Source organism: Puma concolor, chromosome A1 (assembly GCF_028749965.1).
Source record: "Puma concolor isolate L17-30 chromosome A1, mPumCon1.1.hap2, whole genome shotgun sequence".
Lineage (NCBI taxonomy): Eukaryota > Metazoa > Chordata > Mammalia > Carnivora > Felidae > Puma > Puma concolor.
In genome coordinates, this window is record NC_141667.1 from 179,633,069 (window position 1) to 179,646,724 (window position 13,656).

General features: G+C 32.8%; 1 pseudogene; it reads right to left on the reverse strand.

Annotated features, from left to right (window-relative positions):
* Positions 1 to 2,935: 2,935 nt before the first annotated feature.
* On the reverse strand, positions 2,936 to 3,083 carry LOC112861921 (U2 spliceosomal RNA; annotated as a pseudogene).
* Between the last annotated feature and the right edge of the window lie 10,573 nt (positions 3,084 to 13,656).

Consider the following 13,656-nt stretch of genomic DNA (forward strand, 5'->3'; position numbering starts at 1 on the left):
TATGATCCAGCAATCTTCTTCTTCTGGGTATTTATGCCTCGAAAGAAAAGAAAGAAAGAAAAAGGGAGGAAGAAAGAAAGAAAGAAAGAAAGAAAGAAAGAAAGAAGAGAAAGAAAACTTTAACTTGAAAGAAAGAAAAGAAATAAAGAAAGAAAACTTTAACTTGGAGAGATATATGCACTTCGATGTTCATGCAGCATTACTTACAATAGCCAAGGTAAACAATAATCTAAGTGTCCATTGATGGATGAATGGATAAAGAAATTGTGACATACATACACACAGTGGCATATTATTCATCCATTAAAAAGAAAGAAGTCTTGCCATTTGTGACAATATGAATAAACCTTGATAGCACAACAGTAAGTGAAATAAGTCAAAAGAGACAAATACCATAGGGTCTCATACACAGAATCTAAAAACAAAACAAAACAAAAATCTTAGCTCATAGATACAGAGAACAGATTGGTGGTTGCCAAAGGCAGGGGGTGGGGATGGGCAAAATGAAGAGGGTCGAAAAGTACAGAATTGAAGCTAAAAAGTAAATATCCTTGGGTATGCAATGTTATAAAATAAAGTCCTGGCTATATAATATACAACACAGTGACTATAGTTAATAATACCATATTGCATGTTTGAAAATTATGGGGAGAGTGGATTTTAAAAGATCACATCAAAAGAGAAAAACTTTGTCTAATTATATATGATGACAGGTGTTAACTAGACTTATTGTGGTAATCATTTTGTAATATATACAAATATCAAACATTATGTTGTACACCTGAAAGAAATATAGTTTTATATGTCAATTATAGCTCAAATAAATTGAAAAAAAAAGAATAATAAGAATAATATTATGTGGAGAAATCTTGAAGTCAAAGAAGAAAACTCTTACAAATTTCTTAGGTAAGATGTTTTAAAAATGATGAGATATAAAAATGATATAGTTTTGATGCAACATCAGGATACATATTTGGATAATATTTTTTTAATTGAGATTTTTTATTTAAAAAATTTTAATGTTTATTTTTGAGAGAGAGACAGAGCGTGAGCAGGGGAGGGGCAGAGAGAGAAGGAGACCCAGAATCCGAAGCAGGCTCCAGGCTCCGAGCTGTCAGCACAGAGCCCGATGCGGGGCTCAAACCCATGAACCTTGAGATCATGACCTGAGCTGAAGTCGGACGCTTATCTGACTGCGCCAACCAGGAGCCCCTCTAATAGAGATTTTTAAAAACACAAGAAGTCAATACAGTATATTAGAAATAGCATTTAACTTAAAATCAAGAATCTTAGGAATCTTGGGTTACGATTCTGGCTTTTCAATATTCCACTTGTGTGATATTGGACAAAGCATTTTATTCTCAATGTCTGAGAGTTAGAGGGAGAGAAAGTGAAACTGATATTGCATGAGATTTCATCTGCCCTAATTTCCTCACCAGATGTTCTAAGGAGCAAATAATATATAGCAGAACCTAAGCCACATATCTACAATGATTCCTACAGATCCAAACATACATTTCTAGACATGTGAGGTAAAATCTGTACCTCAAAGTTTGCAATGAACTGATTGTGCGTTCTGAAATATATATGTTGAAACCTTAATCCTATTATGATGGTTTTCAGAAGTGGACCCATTGAGTGATAATCAGATTATGAGGGTGGAGCCATGAAAAATGGGAATAGTGCCATGAAAATGGGAATGGAGCCATGAAAAATGGGAAAGAAGCTAGATCTTAGAGTATACAAGCTCGCAGTATAAGATTAGCAAGTTTTGGGATCTAATGTACAGCATGGTAATTATAACTAATAATATCGTACCATACACTTGAATGTTGGGGAGAGGAGACATTATTGTTCTTACCACACACACACACACACACACACACACACACACACACACACAACTGTTAACTATGTAATGGGATGGATTTGGTTTCTAATGCTAGCGGTAATCAGTTTGCTACATATACATACATCAAATCAATAGCTGTACACCTTAAACTTATATAATATGTTGGGTCAATTGTATTTCAGTAAAGCTGGGGAAGAAGAAGAAGAAGAAGAAGAAGAAGAAGAAGAGGGAGAAGAAGGGGAGGAGGAGGAGGAGGAGGAGGAGGAGGAGGAGAGTGTAAGAAGAAAGAGAAGAGGCAGCTGCCTCCACCAGAGAACAAGTTAGCCCTCTCTCTAGCGTGTGAGGATACAATGAGAAGTCATCAGTGTGCACATTCAAGAGGGCCCTCATCAGAATCTGACCATGCTGGGATCCTAATTTCAGATGTCAGTCCTCCAGAACTGTGAGAAATAAATCTCAGTTCTTTAGAAGCCAAAGATAGATAGATAGGTGATAGATGATAGATAGATAGATAGATAGATAGATAAAATTTCTTATCCTGGCCTCACTTACTTAGATGTTTCCACATGAGTGAAATCAATACTGAAGGAAGTTTTGAATTTGATATCTAACTCCCAGTATTTTAAAGAAATTTTTAATTTAGTGTGAGTTGAAAAATTGATTTAGTTTGAATGTTTTATTTATTAATTTAGACTTTAAATACATTTCTGGAAAGTGGAAAATATAAATATATAATCCGTAATTCTACTATCCTGGCGTAAATTTATTGATGATCCAGGTATTTTAAATCTTGTTTTTATTTAATGCTTTATTTCTGTCTCACCTTGTTACAGACATGAGCTCATCTCACTTTGAATTTTTTGTTTAATTTTAAATTATAGGTAATTTCAAAAGGTTATTGTACTATCTTATTGATAGAACTCTTCCAAAATGATATCTTTTAAGAAGATTATTTCATTGGGGTGCCTGGGTGACTCAGTCAGTTGAGTTCCTGGCTGTTGATGATTTTGGCTCAAGTCATAATCTCCTGGTTTGTGAGATTGAGCCCCATGACGGACTCTGAGCTGACAGCACAGAGCCTGCTTGGGATTCTGTCTCTCTTTCTGCCCCTCCCCCACTGACATGGTTTCTCTCTCTATTTATAAATAAATAAACTTAAAAAAAAGAAAGAAAAAACTAATACTAATGTTAAACTTTACACTTGATCTTAGCCAAAAGGCCGAGAAGCGATTAATGTTAAACTTTAAAAATAGGAGTGAAATATTATGGAAAGCATAAAATTGTTACCAAAAATAAAATTGCAAGAAGCACAGACCAGATACCGATAGATACATTACTTTGAAGTGTTCAGTCTCAACAGATAGGAAAAAATAATGATTTATCACAGTTCATTTATCAAATTGCTGACACATTTGTATTTAATAATAAGTAGGATTCATGTATTTTCAAGCTAAACAGATATTTATAAAGTTGCTAGAAAATCATTAATTTCTACTCCTGAAACTAATATTACTACCAAATGTTAATAACTAGAATTTAAATAAAAACTTGAAACAAAAAATATAAAAAACAAAGTTGTTGAAAACCAAATTTGTAAAATTTGTATTTTTGAAAACTAAAATTAAACTAACAAAAATTGAACAAAAGAAACTTACACAACTCCCGGGTTTCCCATCTTAAATTCTATTTCTATGGATATATATTGAAGACATAATAGATAGATGCAATGTATTCTTGGGAATTACTTCAATTGGAAAATATTTAAATTTCAAATATGGATGATTTATTTAATAAATAAATAAACTCAGCTACTCAATAAGATACTGTGTAACTATTCACATAAAATATTAAAAGTATTTAATAGTATGAAGAAATGATCAGAACTTATTGAAAAACTTGGTAGATAGCACATGAGTCCATTTTTTTAAAGTATTTTTTATTTGAGAGAGAGAGAGCAAACAGGGTAGAGGGGCAAATGGAGAGGGAGGGAGAATCCCAGGCAGGCTCTGCCCTCGGCACAGAGCCAGATGTGGGGCTTGATCCTACAACCCTGGCACCATAACCTGAGCTGAAATCAAGAGTTGGGTGTTCAACAGACTGAGCCATCCAGGAGCCCTGAGCCCATTTTAAAGTAAAACAATTACACACATACATTAAAGCATTTTAACAGTAGTTATCTATGAAGTTATCCCTAACCAAATATGATTCATGATATTTAAAATATATTTTAATTGTTGTATTTCTCAAAGTTCCTAATTAAGACTATATTATCTTCATAATAAAATATTTATTATAAAATATTTTTATTCAGCTATTTTCTGAAAGCATGCATGATCTGTGCATCTTACTAACGTGGCATGGAAAGGAAGTACTTTCTCTCACACTGAGGAAGCACTGTCCCCCCACCCCACATCTTCTCCTCTCCTAGATGCTGATAAGAATCCTTAGTGTATATGTCTCATCGACCTTCAGAGATTACTTTTGAAAATAGAATTTTATGTCAGTACATAAATTCCTTGTCAGTAAAAATGAAACTGTGTGTCAATGGATTTCTATTCCAGATGACTGAGCAAATTACCAGCTGTGTGACTTTAATATCTCATCTTCATTTCTTGAGCTTCAAAATGAGAGAGTGAGAGAAGATAATAATCTCTAGAATTTCTATTACTGGATTCTCAAGCTAGATAGTAGCAGTAAGAGATTTTTCAGTTGTTAGATACTTTAAAGAGTGCTAAGACATATATCTTTCTGTATGGATCCCTGAATATCAGGAATCTCTCTATGGGATACTTCACATGTATGAGATATTCAAGTTACAGGAGATTATACATAATCACATAATAATTATATATATATATATATATCACATAATAATGTGATATATATATATTATTAACACAGTGATGTTATTAAGTTAATTTCATTAAATATTAAAGAAATATGAAAAACTTCTTTCTGAAAAGCTGCAACCCATCCAAAAATACCAATACATACAAAGGTAACTTATTCTCACATAGATGCCAGAAAATCATGTTAAATTAATAATTATAATTTTTGATATTCTGAAGAGTATGAAACTATATTGCATGTTTACTTGATTTTTTAAAAATTTGTCTGTTGAGTAATAATTTTCATCTGCTAGTCTTTTTTCTTTCTTTCTTTAATTTGGCCCAGCTCTTCTCTAAGCTGTCTATTCATTGCCTCCCTAACTTTTAATTGAGAACTAGCAAATATTGTCTTTGGAAGAGTCCTGATGACATTGGATGATCTGGATTCAAATTTGTGGGCCAATACATTAAGATTAGAACTTTAAAAGTGAGGGTAACTTTTTTTTTCTTTTTGCACGCACGCACACACACACACACACACACACAGTTATTTAAATAGCTTTCACTGCAGTTTATTTTAGATATAAACTGTATGCAATTTCAATCTCTATTTTAGTACGCTATTGGAAAGCATGAGGGAGAGCATGATAGAGAACTTGACCCTGAAGAAAAGTATGGCTAGGGAAAATTTCCCAGTTGCAGAGCTTTCAAATGACTCTTAAGGAAGGTAAGACTCCAATAAAGTTTTTAAGAACACAGTGAAATAAAGGGTAGTTCCACAATCATACACAAATGGTTACCATTTAGTGTTATGGACATGTTAAGATTACCAAGGACTGGAGGACAGAGGGGAGGAGGAAGAACAGAGAGAGGAGAAAGGAGACAGAAGGAGGTACAGTGAGAAAGCATGGCAAGATAAAAAATGAATAAAATGAAGCCTGATAAAAAATATGTCAAGAGACAAAGTTTTAGTTGCAGAGTTTCCAATTCACTCCAAAGATCAGAGTTTTCTGTAAAACTATTACATTTTAAGAGTTTCTTATTTTTGCAAAATCACCTTCTTTGGTGCATGTCTTGCTACATATATGCCTGAGTGAATGATGTGGGGAAACATTAATAGAAAGGATCCTTGTCCTGTATCTGAGTCGAGAACAAGGAGACAGAGAAGCTGTGGAAATACACAGTAATTACAATTAAGTGGAGAATGGAGAAAATTGAGAGTCAGAAATGGCCACATTCTTTTAAGCTCCAAATATCCTCAGGTATCCTGGGAAGGGCACTGAATTTCCCACGGGAAATTTTCTCAAAGGACTGGGAAATCATGAAAGTCTCAATTACTCAAAATCCCAAACCTGTTTTTAAATATGTCATTTATTTTTAATACCTGTTTTATCTCATTTCTCTTTGTAATTGTATTTTTCTCAGTTTTTCAATGTCTTTTCGACTCTTCTCCACTTTGCTGTACACTTCTTGGTCTTCACAGTTCAGCTTAAAATGACATCTTTGATCAACTTTCCTGGAGAACATATTTTATAAGATAATAATGATGATTGTCATTTTATGAATTCATGTTAAATTTGAGGTGTAAGAAATCTTGGCAGTTGGAAATGCAGGAGTAGGCCTGTAATAAAGATAAAGACAGAATACACTGATGAGAAATATTTTACATAGAGGTGACAGTGGAAACTGCTCGTGTGCAAAAGATCTCCAAGAAAGTGAAACCTTTAGGAAGTATCCAGAGCAGGAAATCAATTTTGAAATGAGTTTTGAGATACGTACCTTGAAAATCATTAAAATACAAAATTCAGTACAATACATGTCTAGTATTTAATATACTTCACAGTGTTAAAATTGTTTGGAAATCAGGAATACATATGTAGTAAATAGAAGGAAACTATGAATACTCAAAAACTAACTTCCTCTACCTGACTAGCTAACATATATAAGGCATTATTTTTTTTTAATGTTTATTCATTTTCTACAGAGAGACACAGAGCATGAGTGGGGTAGGGACAGAGATACAGGGAGACATAGAATCTGAAATAGGCTCCAGGCTCTGAGTTGTCAGCACAGAGCCCCACGCGGGGCTGGAACTCACAGACCGTGAGATCATGACCTGAGCCGAAGTCAGGCGCTTAACCGACTGAGCCACCCAGGTGCCCCAATAATGCGTTATTTTTTAATTGGGATGTAACAATATTTTCTTTATGCATATTTATAGATTGCCACATGATAGAAAAATAGGAACAATCATAACGGTTTAAGTAACTGGTGCAAATTTATGCCCAGTGACATCTATTTCTGTTGTTTCATTAGCATATTTGGTTTCAATGCCATTTTGAAATAATACCCAATTGTGTTTCAATCTTTTCTTTTTATTTTTTTCTTTATTTTGTTTGTCTGTAGGGAAAGTAATCATATATAGTTTTTCTAATCCATAGGCACATTAAGAAGACTGCACAGAGGCCTGGTATGTGTTTAGGGCCCTGGTACATGGTTTATTGAGGCTAACATTGTTATGTACTTCTGTAAGTAGTCATTTTTATTTTAAATGTGCTGTATTTTAATTTCCATGCAATGAAATAAATCATTCCAATATATTATGTCAATACTTTTCATTTAAAAAGACTAGGATTGTTTTCTCTGTTTTATACAGCAATAATTTGATTTTCAGATAGAATATATTACATTAGAAATCATTACAATTTTCATAAAAGAATCACTGTTCTCCTAATGCAATTTCATCAAAAATAAATCTTACTAAATAACATGATGTGCTATACTATAGTTTTTCTTAACTTCCAAACATGCAACATATTATCCTAAGAATATTACATGATGTGCAATTCTAGCAATGTAAATATTTTTTTAAGTTCAATATGAATACTGATTTTCTCCAAAATTATTTGGCATGTTGAATAATCAAAGCTACTTGTTGTTTAATATGTTTTTATTACTAATATAATAAGCTATTATAATTTAATAGTATACTGTAATGCAGTTTAAATAGATCCTGGAAATAAATAATAAATAAATAAATCCTGGATATAATATTAATAAAATAATTACTCTTAATATAAACAGGTAATATTTCATTTACTAATATATGGCATTAATAACATTACAGTCATATAATTATACCATAAGTGAATATGTTAATAAAATAATTCATATTAGTATACCCAGTTATATAATATAAATCCATTTGTAAAGTGGAATAGTATAATCAACACTTACCATTTTTACATTTTGGCAATTATAACAGGGAAACGTTTCTTAAATATTATGGAAAAGTTGCTATCTTATGATTAAGAACGCAAGCCAATCAATCAGGAAATGTTAAGGACACACCGAAACATCCTTAATCTTTAAGGTGATTTCTTTTAAGTCAACAATGTGTTATATCATGATACTGAGTAGTCCCCTTTCAACACCGGTGAAACACCTCTGTGGTACAAGCTTTTGCTCTAAGTATACTTCTAAGTAAATGATTGTTTCTTGATGGGGAAGAGGGGAGCCTAAAAGTAGGGAAAAAATGCACAGAATTTAAATGTTATAATTCCTATTGATATTAATATAAACTTGAGGTTTACATTTTATATTAATATAAAATATAATATAAAGTATTTTATAGTTTATTATTCTAAATAATTAAAATAACTTATTGATATTATTAATATCCATCAATATTTTACACTATTACTTTTAATATTGCCATAAATATTAATAGACTATATTATTACCATTCATGTAAGTATATAGTAAATATATATTTTTACCATGTATAATATGCATTTTAAGACGTATTTAAGCACATGGAAAATATGGATTTTAAATCTCCAGATTTCTCATGTATCTATCTACCTGTGTAAGCAATAGTAAATTCTCAATAATATCTATTTTTATGACATACTATAATATACATCCATTAACAAAAATTGAACTAGAACTCACACTGAAAATGTTTTGAGTTACTGTATTATTTTATTGTTTCACTGTTTTTCATTGGAAATGACAATGATATTTACAATTTATGAAAACTATACCAATATAGAAATGCAATTTATGACATGGCATTATTTACATAATTTCACAAAAATTTGTATCTTCAACCTCCCTTGGAGTCATAATTCACAATAAACTCATAAGTGTTTTCTCAAAATCAGATATTTTATATATGAATTATGTTCTTTAAGCTTAAAATTATCCTATAGTGATATATGTGCTGATTTAAATATATACATTTGCATTTATAATCTTTATAAACAAAATAAGTAAATTTCTATGACCAGAGTGAGTGGTTCTTACTGAATGTATTATCTTCACATAAATAACTGCCACACTATTTGTACTATGGCTGAGCTCACAGATGTGATACTCAATATGATTAAGCAGTACACGTTTCATTTATAAGGGATGAAGCAAGGATGTGTACTGAAAGTTGGTAATGTGTATTTTTAAGAAATCACAAAGAATGGAAAGGAGGAAGACAATGGGAGATGTTCACATTCCTTTGGGTTGTGAAATTTAACAGTTTGCATGTTTATAAAGGCTTTACTTCTTTATAGAATATGAATACAGATCCAGCCTCTGCCTCAATATTAGAACATATGTAGTAAAATAAGGACAAGAATAAATCATTAAAATATGATTAGGGTCACTGTTTGATTTTGCATAATCAGTTTGACTATTGAATTATGCTAAAGCTCAGGATTCTTCTCTGTGTAATAGGTAGTTCACCAAAGGAAAAATAAGAGTCCGTTAAATCAAATTTGGGGAGTTGGTGGTTTTCTTCCTATTATCCCTGCAGTGAATGAAATTCTTAACTGGAGGTTCGATCAATGCTGATGCATCACTATTGACAACTCTTCGAGGGGTCTTTAACTCCCTGTTTCAACAAGGTAATGAAAGTAAGTACTGAACATGATTTGCTTGGAGAGGCAGTCCACCATGGACCCTGCACAGCCTTGAGGAGTGTGCCAGATGGCCAGGTTTCTCTGTCTTCTGATACCGAACAGTTCTGTGCCTGGTTACATAGTCATCTAGTAGGTCAAGACAACTACAGTGAGAGCTGCTTACTCTCCAGGGGAAAGTAGACTCACTTATTTCCTGCTTGCTCTGGGGTAGGCTGTTTGCTTAAAACCCGTGGACTTTTGACCCTGAGTTTCTCAGCTATTCCAAAACTCACAGGAAAGTGGGGGGCCTGCACTGGGGTCCATCAAATCACTCCATAGACATGGTGGACAGGGTAACCAGTGCATAAATGCTGATACTCTACTAGCTATTCTGTACTTTTTTCCTCTCTGATCCAAGAGTTTCCTAAGTATCATGTTAGTTTGCAAGTAGGGTAAGATCTCAAACCCTTCACGAGTTCTGATATAATTGACTTCTTGACTATAACTTTTACCAAAATTTAATTTGAGCACAAAATATAAATATATGTCATTGTACAGTTCTGATTAAGTTTCAAACATCTTTTTAATATTTTTTCATGAATAACATTTCACCCGCCAGTTGGTACTATGGCTCAAAATACAATCATCTGGATGGCACTGTCTTTTTCATTATTGTAATTTTGCTAATCACCTTCTCCTTGTTTCTTATCTTTTCCCACATCTACATTTGTGAAATTTTGCTTTCCTCCTAAATTCCTAAACTCTCAGACTTTTTCACCTGTTAATGGTCAAAGTTTATTTTTGGTATTCTTAATAGAACTACTTCTCTCCAAATCAGCTATTCTATATGATTTACTCTTAATGTCTTTAATATGTATCCTAAAGCTTATTTATTACTTGCTTATTCCTACAGCTTCCTTCTTACACATTTACTATTTTTATTGGATCTATGATTTCTGCTGTACTGTGTTATCTACTTTATTGTGTTCTCTCTCTCATGGTAGATATTTTGCAGATTCGCCTTTTCTTTCTTGAAGTCAAGGCTAAAATCAAATTCGCTATTTTGTAGAACTATGATTATATTAAACACCTTGCACCTAAGAATCAACATCAGAAGGTGTTTTCTCTAAGCATAAAATATGAAAATATTAATTGTAGATAACATGTATATCCTTACCATGTAGCAGAGGTTTTACATTTTTCTGAATAATAACTTCTATCCTTATAATCTCCACACATCTTTAAGTGAATTATACAGGCAGTACCTGGTAGAATTAGGATTTAAACTGGGGCAGACTGGCTCAAGTATTTAATCTCTTAACTATTAGGCTAGAAGGCATTGGTTTGACGAGTTAGTAAATTCAAAAATTGAATTCCAAGGTCAAATTTTTCTCATTACTCTTATGGAAGTAGCATCCAAATTAATAACTTGAAATTTGGGAACCTGTCTTCATTACAACCAAATTTTCCCCAACATGCCACCAACAGAAGCACCTATTGGCAACATTGTTGTCACTACATACCTAAAATGTTCCTTATTATTATCCTTTGTGCTACTATCTTAGAAAAGAATGTTCCCTTCTGATATAAAATAGAAGGGTGTAGTGGACAGATGATAGGGAGTCTTCAACCATCTAAAATTTCTTGACTGACCTTGGACTAAGTTGAATTCCTTGGATTTTAGTTTCTTTCACCGAAAGTCTCAGATAATAACATGTACTTTATAGGGTTGTTGTGAGCTTTAAATGGCACTGCTATTTATGTAGTGCCATGTAAGCATTCAATAAATATTATTTCTTTCCCTTTCTTGTAAAGTATATCATGGATTGTTATTTAATATCCAACATCTGTTTCAATTTCATGCATCACTGCTCTTCGGTGTACAAAATGGGAAACTATAGTACATATTTATTAAATTACTACACAGAATATTAAGTTAAAGGCTAGATCCTTTATTGTAGTGAATTCCAAGGTGAATTCTTTGTAAGACAAATATTTTTTTTTGACAAGGGGAACCTTCTCTTTCATTTTCTGTTTTTTAAAATTATTGAATCAGCTTTAGTAGAAAAAGGCATATCAATAATAAATTTTCAATATTTGAAATTGAATTAATGAGAGCAACTTATTCCAGTGAAACAAACATATTTTTCAAGTGAAATACATAATTAAAATGAAGGATAGGCTTTATAATTTTATTTTTATTACTCCCATAAATTTTTCATCCTCTTTTATTAAACAGAGCTTTGGTGGTAACTTCTAAATGTCCTAAGACAAAAATCCATGTCTTCCTTTTAACCTCAGAGTTTCTATTGAAATTAAACTACCCACATAGGCCAATAAAATCAAATGGATTTTAATATAAAGCTCTTAAAAATATAAAGAATAGGAATATTTTAATCTATTGGGATTTCAGAACTCTACATAGGCTAAGCTCTAGTGTGACAGAGTATTAGTCTACAGAATTAGATAATCATATCCTAATGATGTGATTCTCCTCTTCCCAAATTCACAAAATAGCTTGTCTACCATCAATATCTACCACATCAGAAAAGTATTAATCTAGAGAAAGTGGGGTACTGGAAAGAAAGAACATCTATGAAGACAACTGAGGCCCAGAGAGTTAGTATAGTCTCAATCCCAAACAGCAATTCAATTTTCCATAAATAACAGAATAACTGTTTTACTTGGTCACAGATACTGATTTTAGAACTGAGAACTGGAATTTTATATAAGATAAGAGCAAGTGTATCACCTGGAAGTGTGAGTTGGGCTTTCACAAACTGGTTATCCATGTGTTAGTGACAACCTTGAATTAGCACAGATAGCATAATGACCCAGTCCAGCTGTCTCCTGCTTTATTGCTGCCACTGGGTAGTAGATAAAGACAAGTAGCCTAGGAAATTTTCATTCATCCGTGGCCACAGCTGAGAAACAGGGGTGCCACATGTCTCCAAGAGATTTGAGAAAATTCCTTTTAGTCTGCCGGAATGTTGATCCAGAGACGAAGGGCTCTGGATCTTTGCCATTGCATAATATTGGGCTTCTACCTGGGATCTTTAGCTATACAGGAAAGTCACCATAATGCCACTTTGTTTCCATGTTAAGATTGCAAAAAAGCTCCATAATTTATTGGGTCACTGAATCTATCTCTGCTGATGGACAGCTCCATTGGACATCTCTCAAAGAAAAGGCAAAGCTTTTTGTAGCACAATCGCCAGCCAGAAAGGAGGAAAAAGCACATTTTGCAATTCATGATAGTATCAATTGTATGTTACATATTATATTTCCTACTACAAATACCACATATCTTTACTATGTATAGTGTGTAACATATATTTACACATGGAATATATACTATATATCATACAATTTAATGTATGCAACATATTTTATGACACATATAATATGATATATATTATAAATTTCATATTATATACACTAGACACTTGTATATGCATTTTAATTCATTTAATTTCTTACAATATTGTTACGAGTTAATAGCTATTGTCCAAATCTTACAGATGAAGATTGAGACTAGCTATGCAGAGCATATTATTCTTACTTCCTATGCCAAAAAAAATTACAGTTAAAAATCTGAGATAAGGGTAAATACTATTACATCACATATAAATTTCTCTGATATTAGTTGTGTCAGGAATAACTAATGCCTAGATGCTAGTGGCACTCAGGTGACCTTAGCATGGCATTTAATCTTCAGGGCTACCCAACGCACCTTAATTTTCTGCCGCTTGGAGGCACTCTTGCACCATAACACAAAACTTGCTGGCTTTAAACTTGGTTTCTTATGAGCCTCAAAGGTTAGGACAGAGGCTTAAACCACACCACAAAATTTGGAAATAATTTCTGCATACTTCTAAATCAATAATTCTGGTGAACAGAACCCATATTTTCTGGACTGGTGTCACTATTCAACTGTGTCCTAAATAGGGAAACAACGAAAAGATCCCAAGTTCTTCAAGTTAAGAAAATTCTACCCCTTTCTCCCTTCCAGACAAATGCTAGTATGCAGCCTAGAGCCTGGAAACAGGAATTTAGGCTGAGCCCTGGATGTGGTGGTGGT